General features: G+C 36.9%; 1 pseudogene; it reads left to right on the top strand.

The window, feature by feature from the left end:
- The first annotated feature begins 10,629 nt into the window (after positions 1-10,629).
- On the top strand, positions 10,630-11,697 carry LOC147518787 (uncharacterized; annotated as a pseudogene).
- The last annotated feature ends 347 nt before the right edge of the window (positions 11,698-12,044 follow it).

Here is a 12,044-nt window from a genome sequence, read left to right as displayed (position 1 = left end):
GACGAAGAAAAGAAGATCAAACCTTTTTGCTCCCTCAAGTTTCTCTTCGGTCTAATAGTCTGTAACTCCAACCCAACAAGTTCTCCTTTTATCTCTACTCCAACACATAATACCTTTCGTCTCCCCTTTTTATAAAATAATCACAACCAGCAAGCTAGAGTCTCAAACGGTTATTCCACTCTCCCACTTCACTACGTTTCTAGATATATATCCTTTTGCAACAACTCTCCAAAAATCTATCTTCAGATATATATCCTTTCACAACAAATCTCCAAAATATCCGCTTTCCAATTGCCGATCAGCAATCACAACTGAACGGTCTATAACCGATGAGTTTGTTTTCTTCAAACCGAACCGATCTCGTTGAATCGAAATATTCCTTAGTTCAGTACTCCCACAAGTTTACTGATCTCTTCTACCTCTATTTTCCGATCCAATTAACAAATATCGATAAAAATTCCCAACTGTTTCTAATAGATCAACCTATCTTTCAGAATGCCGCGCACAATACCCCTGTTACCCACCTCTCTATATATAACACTTTGAGAGTTTGAGCCGCTTCTATATTAAAATCCTTCTTCACATCGGATTAGTATTGTTAAACTTTGAAAAACTTTATTCAAAACTTGACCGACCAGTTCAAGTTGCCGCCTTGTTTTCCGATCAAAGATACCGATCTAATGTGAATTCCTAATTCTAACGGAATTTGGAAACCACTTTTGTCCAGACCCTCTACTTTGATCGGTTTGCACTTTGAACTGGTGTAGCTATCAATGGCAGTTTGCTACTAGCGCCTTCATGGCAGGCACTGAACTCAAGAACACCTGCCCATTATGAATACCGATCCGTGGTACTGAAGGTGCTGAAGGTGGTACTCAAGGAGCTGGGCTGTGGAGGGAGATCCATGCAATGTAATTTCATCAACAGATCAATACCACTGATTATTGATAAGGAAAATCAAGTTGATAGGATCTTGTCGCTGGAAGAAGTGTGATAAGAGCCCAAAACTATAGTTTTAACCCCTTAACAATCGTACTTTTAGACCAATTATGTGAATAATAAGTAAGAGTTAATACTGATTACGTGTTTTTATGCATTTCAGGCTTCAAAGTCCATTATGTGCAGAAATGTGCCACTTTAGCGAGATAAAGGAGCAAAGGTCGGTTGCTAAGGAGTTCTGTGATTAAAGGCCAAGATTCAAGAAGACAAAGCCTCTGTAAAGCCCGGTCAAAAGATGAAAAGTCAAAGTCCACGCGGGCGTAAAATTAACAAAGTCAACAAAACTTCCGAAGGCCGTATCTTTGGACTCAGACCTCAGAATTGGGCCTACCTTATGTCAAAACGACCGGCTCGGAAAGAGCTTTCCAATGGTCCAAGCCTTGGACCAATCAGAGGAGCAGAAGTGGACAAAAAGTCTGTCAAAGTCAACTGCAGTTGAAGAGGCCTTTTTGGACTGAAAGTATTGGTTTTGGGCCTGATTCTCTGGCCCAAAACATGGATCCAAGCCCATGCACGATTTTTGGATCTGAACATATAAAAACCAAAGCTTAGCTCTTTGTTAATGGTAGCTAGTTAGACCTAAAACTATAGATAATTCTAGATCTAGTTTTCATTTAATAAAATTAAGTTTAGTTTAATTTGAATTATTGTTTTAGATTAATCTTTAGAATCATTGTTCTTCATTAGTTTGATAAATAAAATAGCTAGTTTGTCAATTTCGATTCTTGTCATTTACAATTGTTTAGATCTAAATTCCCTTATTACGTAGATAGCTAGACCTAGATTAGTTAGATTATTAATTTAGTATTTGAATCATTGTTTTATTATTCATTAGATTAATAAAATAGTGTTCTCCATAATCTAGTTTCATTTTCATTAATTGTTTTGTTTCAATTCGTAGATTCAATTATTTGTCATTATTAGTTTAATTCAATTATTGCATTAGTAGTTTTGAATTGAGTTTAAACAAGCAAAGTTTCAATATTTATATCATGTCTTGTTTGAATTCCATTGGGAATGATAGCGTGATGATTCTCGGCTAAACCCCCATTAGAGGGGGTTGAGAAGCCTTGATGAAAGCTTGATTCCAATTATCGTAGAGTCGTCGTAATTTCCTTTCCACTCTAGAAATGATTAGTTCACCATGAGAATGGGTGTGATCGTTCACATGCTAGTTATGAATTGGTAGAAATGCCATGTGTAATTAGGGATTAGGAGTAACCAGATTGTTCTGCAAAGCAGTTTAATTCGGATTACGATGATTCATCGTTAGTAGGATTAAGTCGAGTTAAGGTGGAATCAATCCCCCTCTAACTCCTTATCATAGAATCGACGTAGCATTCCCATAGTTGTTCTAATAGTCGACTAGTTGCATCTTGTGGGTAGTTGCATCGTAGTCTAGTTGCCTTTTCGTAAATCTCTCATTAGACTTAGAGTAGAGTAATTAGACTAGAAAACACAGCATGCGGAAGGACTAGGAGTGGAACGAATCATCTACTCCACTATATCTCATAGGATTGAGAGTATAATCTTTGATAAAATATAGGCACACCATAACAATAGTTTTAGTTTACTTACGTTTTGAGTTTTATCGTTCATTTCGTAGGTAAACTATCAATTTTATGATTTATCAAAGTGCCGATTAAGTTGATAGGATTTCTGGTGAAAGGAAAGAATTCGTACAAAGCATTGTGAATTATTATTTCTTATCTCATATAGAGAGAAGCCGGTCTCAGCATGTAACATATTCATTCTTCTCACTAGCAAGGAATAAAGAATACTCATTTTAAAACCTAAGTTAACATATGCATAATAATCAAATCATCTACAAATAAACATACATGCAATGAACAAAACTATGAAATGCAGTGGCAGGTCCGGTTTTGAAACTTCGGAATAGCGTCCCTAAGTAGGTCCTCACAAATATGTCAAGACAAAAATACTCTGATTTTTCCGCTCAGGTTTCGCTCACTCCAGTGTGCGGTGAGCACACTTTTCCTCTCAATCTCAATGACATCCAAAGGAGCCGAGGTCGATCAAACACATCTGCCACTTACTATCACACCAACCTATTCCTAATTGAGCTAAATGTCTTTATTAGGTGTTATGTATGTCTTAGGTGATAGTTTAAAAATAACTGGAATGGATAAACAAAATAGACAAGTCTGAGAAAATAAGGTCTTCAAATTCCGTAACTAGAGAAAGTCTTGTTCATACTTTGCTTCTACACTTTGTTTCCATCCTTAGCCCTTTTGTTTTGGCTTTTTGACTCCTTTGATTCTATTTTTGGAGTTCTAATTTTTTATTTTTTTTATTTTTTATTTTTTTTCTATTCATTTTTCTTTTCTTTGGATGGAAACTTTCTTTTCTTTATTCTTCTTTTGAAGCAACTAGCAAATTCTTGATTTTCCACAGGTCTTTCTCATTTCTTTTCTTCATTTCATCCTATTTCTCAAACTTATCAAATGGGTAGACTATTTTTATTTATTTGTTTATTTATTTATTTTTTTATATAGGGTAAAGGAATTTGTGGTTTATGAAAAAGCTAATAAAAGGCTCGATTAGGCTTACTAAGCGGAAAAAAAATATTCTTTAGGTTTGAATTTCTCGGCTATATCGATCCAAAGATGGCCTAAATTCTCTTTAGGATATGGTATGGTGATCAAGCAAGTGGGCGTGTTTTTTCTACTCGAATTAAACTTCCCCAGTGTCATCACTCGGATATCAACTCATATGAGGCTTTTAGGCTAGATTCTCACCGGATATGTAAAATTAAGCACTCTAACCTAGGTCTCGAAAAAATCGCCAAGTACAAATATAACGTTCATGCAAGATATTTATGAAAAGATGCAGAGACTATTACTTATATCTTAACCTAAGTTTCTTAATAACTACTCTTAATTCTAATGCTAACTGAGATTTCTAGACTATAATCATCATAGAAAAGGAAACAATACCACTACCCCTAAGTGCATAGTATACCTAAGTTTTATTTTTCGCTAAACAAAACATTTTGTTCCCATGGTGCATCATTCCCGCCTGTCACGCGGGTGACCCGGGTTCGATCCCCGGCAGCGGCGCCAAAAACTTGATAGAAAATTAACCAGCCTAAATAAACAGGCTAATTAATTCTTATTTTACTTATACTAATACTCGCAAAGTTTATCTAGGTCTATCGTAATAGGTGCTAAGAAGAATCGAGGTTGATCCCACGGGGATTCTTTGTTTAGGGACAATTGAATACTAAAATATTACTTATCCTAATTCGACAATGTTGTTTTATAGAAATTTGAAATTAATTACTACTAAATCTATTTTATTTAACTACGATCTAAGAAATGAATAAACTAAATGTTAGGGGTCTGCTAAGTAGAGAGAATTCTAGGACTATCGAATCCACCTTAAAACTTTATAGACACTATCAACTTAACCTTTGGTATTCCAGTTATATATTTCTGAGAAGCAATCGATGATGATCAATTGCTTTCTCGATGATATTATCGTTACAATTCTTGTTGTACTTTCTTCGCAAAATTATCTTCTTACTCAGCTAAAGATCAAACCCAAAGCATTATTTGTTTTCTTACAGCACAAACAATCAAACGATTTAATACTAACAATTATTCCAAGCTTGATTAATAATCTCCTATTCAAACTACCGAAAATGCATCACGAAACGGTGAAAGAAATAATAGTAATATTAATCACGAAGTTCAAAGAAGAATTAATTAAATCATTAAAAACAATTCAGAATACCAAATATCAAATATCAAACATCCATATTGATCTAAGGTTTCATCTACGCCTAGAAATAATTTAGTTACACATGGGAAATAATGCAAAGGCGAAATAAATATATCAAAAGAAAATAAAGCCATTAACAAAACCGATCATCGCCATGAAGTCCGGGTTCGGTGTTCTGGCTTTTCTGATTTTTCCTTTGCGTTCCAGAGTCTCCAGCCCCTTCACTGCTGTCTTTTCCCCTCTTCAGCCAAGAGCCGCTCGCTATTCTCTGCTTCCCTTGCGTTCCAGCACCAGCCAAGAGCCTTCCTTCCTTGCTGTCTTCTGCGTTTTTCCAGCCAACAGACGACCTTCACTCCTTTTCTCTTACGCCTGCAGCGTTGACAACAGACGACCAATTCTTTCATTTCATCATTGCCGCTGCGTTCCAAAGACCAGCCCAACAGCCTTTCTCTACTGCTTTCTGTTCTCCCTCCACTTTTCAGCCAAGCGACCTCTCTTTTCACTGCTGTCGCCTACGTTTTTTCAGCCAACGAACACGACCCCTTTCATCATTGTCCGCTATTCCAGATCCTCTAGCCCTTTTCATCTGCCGTGATTCGCCTTTATTCAGCGAAGGCCCTCTTCAAAAGGAAACTCTCCTTCCTTTTGGTATGGGATCGGCAGCTTTTGTTCTCTTTGGAAAGTTTCTGTAATTGGGTTCCATTCTTTCCTATTCGCCAGAATGAATGGAGAAGGAAACTAAAGATCTCCCCGCTTCCCTTTGTAGCGATGTGGGCTTTTAATATCTTGGTTCAATTTGTAAATGCGGGATTTGAGGGATTTGAAGTTTGTTCGCGATGGGGAAGGAAATCAGTCTTAAGGACTGATTCGGTGGTCCGGTAGCCAGGCATTAGGGTGGGAACGGGCCTTAGTGTATATGGGCTGGTCTATTTAAGGGCTAAGAATTGGCTTGGTACACATGGTCCAGCCTTAGGCTATTGGACCTAGACTAAACTTTAGGCCCAAATTCCATTTTCTTTTATTTCCTCTTGTATTTACTCACGTGCTTTAACAAGGCCCAACCAGACTAGGGGAACTCATACCACTGACATCCCGAATCTCGACAGTTTCCACACTTTTAATCATGTTAAGTCCAATTCCTGTAAAACCACCAAAAAATACACTAACTAAATCACACGAATAAATTAAACGAACTAACTAATATAAAATTGAGCGTGAATACTGTAATATTTATGCGCTTATCATAACACCATCAGCCATTGAAGCTGGAGAGAAAAAAAAAAAAAAACTACTACTACTACTCATAACTTGTGCAGCTGGTTTCAAAGCTTGTGCGCCAAAGATACTGCTAATGGCACCAAGATATGGTCAGATGGCTGGAGATATCCTTCGAGAGACAAATTCAACTAGTTGAAAAAGGCTGTAGTAGCACTGACGGGTTCCAAAATACCCATCAGATGCAACAATGTGAGTGCATTGGATGAGGATGTAGATGGACAATCACTATTTGCCGATCTAAATGTGAGTGCATTGCCGATCCTGTTTTGCCGATCTCGTTGAACTGCCGATGCCGCTCGATACTTTGAATTGCTGCTGGTGTGCTGATCCTTTGAATAGCCGCTGAAGAACTTTGAGTAGCCGCTGGTGTGCGGATCCTTTGAATAGCCGCTGAAGAACTTTGAGTAGTCGCTGGTGTACTGATCCTTTGAATAGCCGCTGAAGAATGAGTAGCCGCTGGTGTGCTGATCCTTTGAATAGCCGCTGAAGTCGGCAATATCCCAACTGATTTAGTGGGGGCCGGTCCTTTTGTTAGAATGAACAAGCCATTGACAACAAGTTATCAAAGATTTGAGACCATCTATTTAGCTTTTCACATGTCCAGTTTTTGTCAGTGGGTCCTTATTTCCCTAAGTTGATATATGCTGAGTGCTACTTGCAAAGAGGGGAACCGTTGTCTTCAAGAATCTCAAGCAATTTAAGTTGGATGGCAAAATAATTGATAACTTGACATTATATGGCATCGTCAAATTTTTTTTTCTATGGTTATCCTGTGCTGGAGAATGTTACAATTGATGTTCGGTTCCCTTGTCTACAAGGTGCATGGATTTTGGAATTTATGGAAAAAGAGTGTGTGCAAGGGAGACTACGTCATGGTTTTTTGCTGTATAACCTTAAAATTGTTAGGATCAACGGGTTCTCGTGTCGAAATAAGAAATGATGCTCATAAAAGTTTTGTTCGATAAGGCTATTGTTCTTGAAGAGTTATTCTTGTACTCGATGATGGCTTGCATGACAGGGGAGTATGAGTTACTGCAACGGTTACCTAAATGATCATCTTCTGCCAAAATTATCATGGAGAATGGTCTACGGCTCAAATACTTTTGAGAACAAGAAACATATTTCCTTTGCTAGCTAGCATTTTATTATGAACGATTTGTAACGAACTGAGTCATCTATATCAATCCTTTGTTATATATATATATAATTACTTCTTTGCCACACAGGCGTTGCCCATGTAACAAAGAGAGGGCGATGTTCCGGCCCCACAAATGTGGCCTAATAAAAGTCCAATTCAATACAAGCCCATGCTCATAGCCCATCTATAAAAAAGCCCACGCTCAGAGCCCATGCTCAAAGCTTATCTACAAAAAAGCTCATGCTCAAAGCCTACATACCTACACGTAAAATCAATATCAATTACGCACATGTTTTGTGAGTTAAACAACTTCCACCAACTTCATTCCACGAGCTGACAGTTGTCCCGCCAGTTCTCCAACTCCATCCCACAACAGTTCTCCCGCCAGTTCTCCAACTTCATCCCACGAGCTAATAGTTATCCCGCCAGTTCTCCAACTTCATCCCACGAGCTGACAGTTGTCCCACCAGTTCTCCAACTTCATCCCACGACAGTTCTCCCGCCAGTTCTCCAACTTCATCTCCCGCCAGTTCTCCAACTTCATTCCACAAGCTGACAGCTGTCCCGCCAGTTCTCCAACTTCATCCCACGAGCTGACAGTTGTCCCGCCAGTTCTCTAACTTCATCCCACGAGCTGACAGTTGTCCCGCCAGCTCTCCAACTTTATCCCATGATTGGACAGTTCTCCCGCTAGTTCTCCAAGTTTATCCCACGATTGGAATATTGGAGAACGAGGAAGTAACTATCACCAATCCTACCTATAAAATCCAACCTTCGTCATTTTTCCAGAACTACGCATCGAGACTTGATCCCAAACAATACATTTGGGTACGTAGGCAACTTCAAAACTGAAGTCCAGTCTTATCTTTTCCCAACCACCATCTCCTTCACCATTTCCAAAAAAATATTACTTCCGACCTTCAACTGATGTGTTTTGGGGAATCTTGCTGAAACAGTGCCCATTAACAAATCCATATTTACAATAAGGCCCTTGGAACTTTCAAGAAAGTCATTTCCTACCATTAATTATATCTAAGTCCATCCACCTTACTTGTATTCACAATTAGACCATTGGGAATTTGTTCTTCACTGTCACACCCATGTTTAATTGACCCAATGTGATATTTAACATCAATTGAGCATTAAAAAACTATTTCTTATACCGGCTGGATTTGAGCTCAATTAGTTATGTCATAATTTCCTAATACATAACTCTATAGAGTGGTGGATCCTTTATTAGAATTCATAATTCAAGACGTCCTACATTCATTACCCAAAACGTTAAGTCTAGTCTATGAATAGACATTACTTTTTAACGTCTTAAAGTAATAAATTTGAGACACAATGAATTTTCACAATTCCTCAAGTCTAGGGATTAATTGGTAGAGTGAGATTTGCACACTAACCTTAACAGTGAATTTATAGTGTGTTCTCACTTTGATCCCCTCAGTGTCAGTCATGTGACTACACCAATATACAAACTTAGAGTCATATATACTCAAATGATTGAGATATCATCATCCTATCATATAACAGTTTTGTATATTACAGTCTTATAAGTGAAGCGTCCGACTTCACCCCTAACTGTGAGCATTCTAGGTATATAGATACAATCAAATATCTCACACATGACTCTTCATATGCTTGATTGTTCTAATTCTATTATCTATGGAACTTATGGTTTCATCATATGATATTAGTTTACCCATATGTATAATAATAAGATTCGTGTATTTAATTAAACATTAACACGTATAATCAATAAATGTTCATTGGCTTTCTAAATGCCAAATATCCCAATAGTTTGCATGTCTATTATCTATAAATCTATAGATGCTTCTTTGTTATGGTTTAGACGTTCAGTCATTGGGGTTAGGGAATGTGGGCCTCTTGTAATCTTGTTGGATTATTTTCTGCATAAGCCGTTTCGCCTGCTTGTGGGTACTTTTGAGTTTTGATGTATACTATTAAAATGCCTTTAGAGTTAATAAATTATAGCAAGCCTTATTTCTTGGTGTAAATCGTTTGGTATGTTATGAAATCCGTGGCCCTATATGGATGCCCACCATTGAGCCCATATGGGACATCTCCTTATATGTATATATCATGGTAATCCTTTATCTTGGTGTTTATCCTGGTAATCTTTTATCTTGGAAAGGAGGTTACCTAGTTGTATATAAAGGTAACCTCCTCCCATTCAGACTTACCTCAATGAATAAAATTCTCTCTATCTCATTCTCTCAATGATTCAATACATGTTAAGTTAGTGTGGTGTTCTCTCTAAGTCGGTTTAATTCTAACACATTATCAGTACGATAGTCTCTAGCTTTGGATTAAACGTATGTGTTTAACTTGTGATTAAATCGTATTTGATACTGTTGATACCATATTAAATTCGTTACTGTCGAATTTAACTTTATAGTAGAATAACATATGCATGTTATTAAGAGATATTAGTGTACTGCAATTTCTCTTTTAATTTTGAATGAGTAATCATAGAATTAGTAGTGTACACTGCACACCGCGAAATAAAAAGCTCAATACAGAAACTCACGCATGCTGATACGCTGGTTACTGGTCCAAGTGATATTTAACGAACCTTTTGATCCAATTATTGAAGTTCAAGAAAAAGCTTGTTTGTTGAATATAGAACAGGTGTAACATAAAGCCAATGATAAAACTGTTGTGGTTATTTTTTATTATTTTTAGTTATATCGCTTAAGAAAACAAGTTGATATGCCGTAAGAAAGATTACTGTTTTATGATTGTTTGGCTATGGCGAAATCATTTTATCGGATTCTAAGAGGTATGTATTGCGTTTTGGTGCCAGAACCGGTACTGTTTCGACCACTGGAATTGGTGGTGTTTGATGCCGTCATATGTACTTGTATAAGCCGTCGAATTTGATGAACTAGGCTTGACCATTTATATTGGATGGGTTGGTTTGTTTAATTTTACGATGAAACCAAAGATTGGACTGTTTTTGTAATTGATCTAACCCTTTGATAGTTTTGTTTCGTGCCCTAAGATGAGAGGTAGAAGACGATGATGTCAGGACATTATCACTCATTAAAGATCTCCTTGGGCTTTAAGTCTATGTTTTACCTGGGCTTCAAAACTTAATGTTATTGTTCTGGGCTTTTAGCATTTGTTTGTTTCAGACCTAACTTCTTATAAACTGACTTGGGTCTAACCAGTTTGGACCGATCCATTTTGACACTTAAGGACGAGGTGTGATTGACTATATCGACTTGGTCAGGTCCAACCCATAAAGACTGGTTTGGTTTTGGCCCATTATAGTGGTAATTTATGTATGTCCAATTCGTTTTTATAGGTATTTTGTTTTCAAGAACTTAAAGTTCTAACATAAATAAGGACTTGAAGTTCTAAAATCATGAACGTGAATATTTGATGCCATCAATTTTTTTTTTTTTTTGCATTTTTGTTTAATTTTTTTTTTTACTTGAAAGATGTCAAACCTTACTAAACTTGATTTTCAAACCTTACTAAACTTCAATTTTCAGGCTTACAATTATTTATCATGACAGTTGGATGCCAAGATCTATTTACAATCTAAAAAACTTGGTGATTCTATTAAAGAAGGAAACAAAATGAGCCTAGAGGAAAAGACCACAGCTCTCATATTCCTACGTTATCATATTCATAACGACTTAAAGAATGAGTACCTAACAGAGGAAGACCCAGTAGATCTTTGGAAATCCCTAAAGGATAGGTATGATCACCAGAAGATGGTCATACTACCAACTGCTCAAAGTGAATGACTCAACATGAGGTTCCAAGACTATAAGACAGTTTCTGAATACAACTCTACTTTGTTTAATATAGTTTCTCGGTTGAAATTGTGTGATGAAAATGTAACTGATGAGCAGATGTTAGAGAAAACTCTTTCTACCTTTCATGCCTCGAATGTGCTCCTGCATCAGTAGTATTGAGAAAGACAATTCTCCAAATATTATGATCTTATAACATGTCTCCTTGTTGCGGAGCAAAATAGTAACCTTTTAATCAAGAACCACAACTCCAGACCAACTGGGTCAATGGCAATTCCAGAAGCAAATGCCATCTTTCGAGCTAGTGGTAGTCGTGGTAAAAGACATGGGAGAGGGCGTGGAAGAGGCAGAAATACTGGGAGAGGTGGTCGAGGTTATCATCCTTACGGAGATGGCAATGGTAATAGAAAAAAGGATCATTGGAATACTAATGACCAACAAAAGGGTAATTGGAAAAAGTGGACATCTCCACTGCATAAAGGGGACTCAAATCCTCATAACAAACAAAAGGAGAGCAGTGATATTTGCTACAGATGCGGTGGTAATGATGGACATTGGGCAAAATACTGCCGAGCTCCTATAGAAGAGGTTAAAAAGCATAAAACCTCTAGGAAAATAGAAACAAATGTGATAGAGAATTGGAAGAGTGACCACTTTAATGATGGTACTCATTTGGATTGTTCCGATTTCCTTGAGGTTCAGTATGAGGATCCAAATAGCAATGGGCAAGTTTCATCCTTGGAATGATTTATTTAGTTAATTATATTTTTATTACCAATTCATGGAACGTTTACAGTTAATATTGTGTTCTCTTCATGAAAAGTCTAGGCCTTGATTGTCGTTAATATTTTGAATTTCCTTATTATGAATCTCAAGTTTTATTTTTCTTCATACACTTGTGCTAGTATCAATCTTTACAAATTTATTTTGCTTTATGTTAAAATGTATGGATATATAAATGGAGAAAAGTATTATGGAAATATGTCTGGTAGACTATACCCATAAATGAGAAAGACATTGTGTATCATATCTAATGTTTGGAGCAAGAAGCTCACTTAGATAGTCTGTATTACATAATTGTCAATTTAATGAGG

The sequence above is a fragment of the Coptis chinensis genome, chromosome 2 (genome assembly GCF_015680905.1).
Source record: "Coptis chinensis isolate HL-2020 chromosome 2, ASM1568090v1, whole genome shotgun sequence".
NCBI lineage: Eukaryota > Viridiplantae > Streptophyta > Magnoliopsida > Ranunculales > Ranunculaceae > Coptis > Coptis chinensis.
This window is presented reverse-complemented; position numbering and strand designations above follow the sequence as displayed.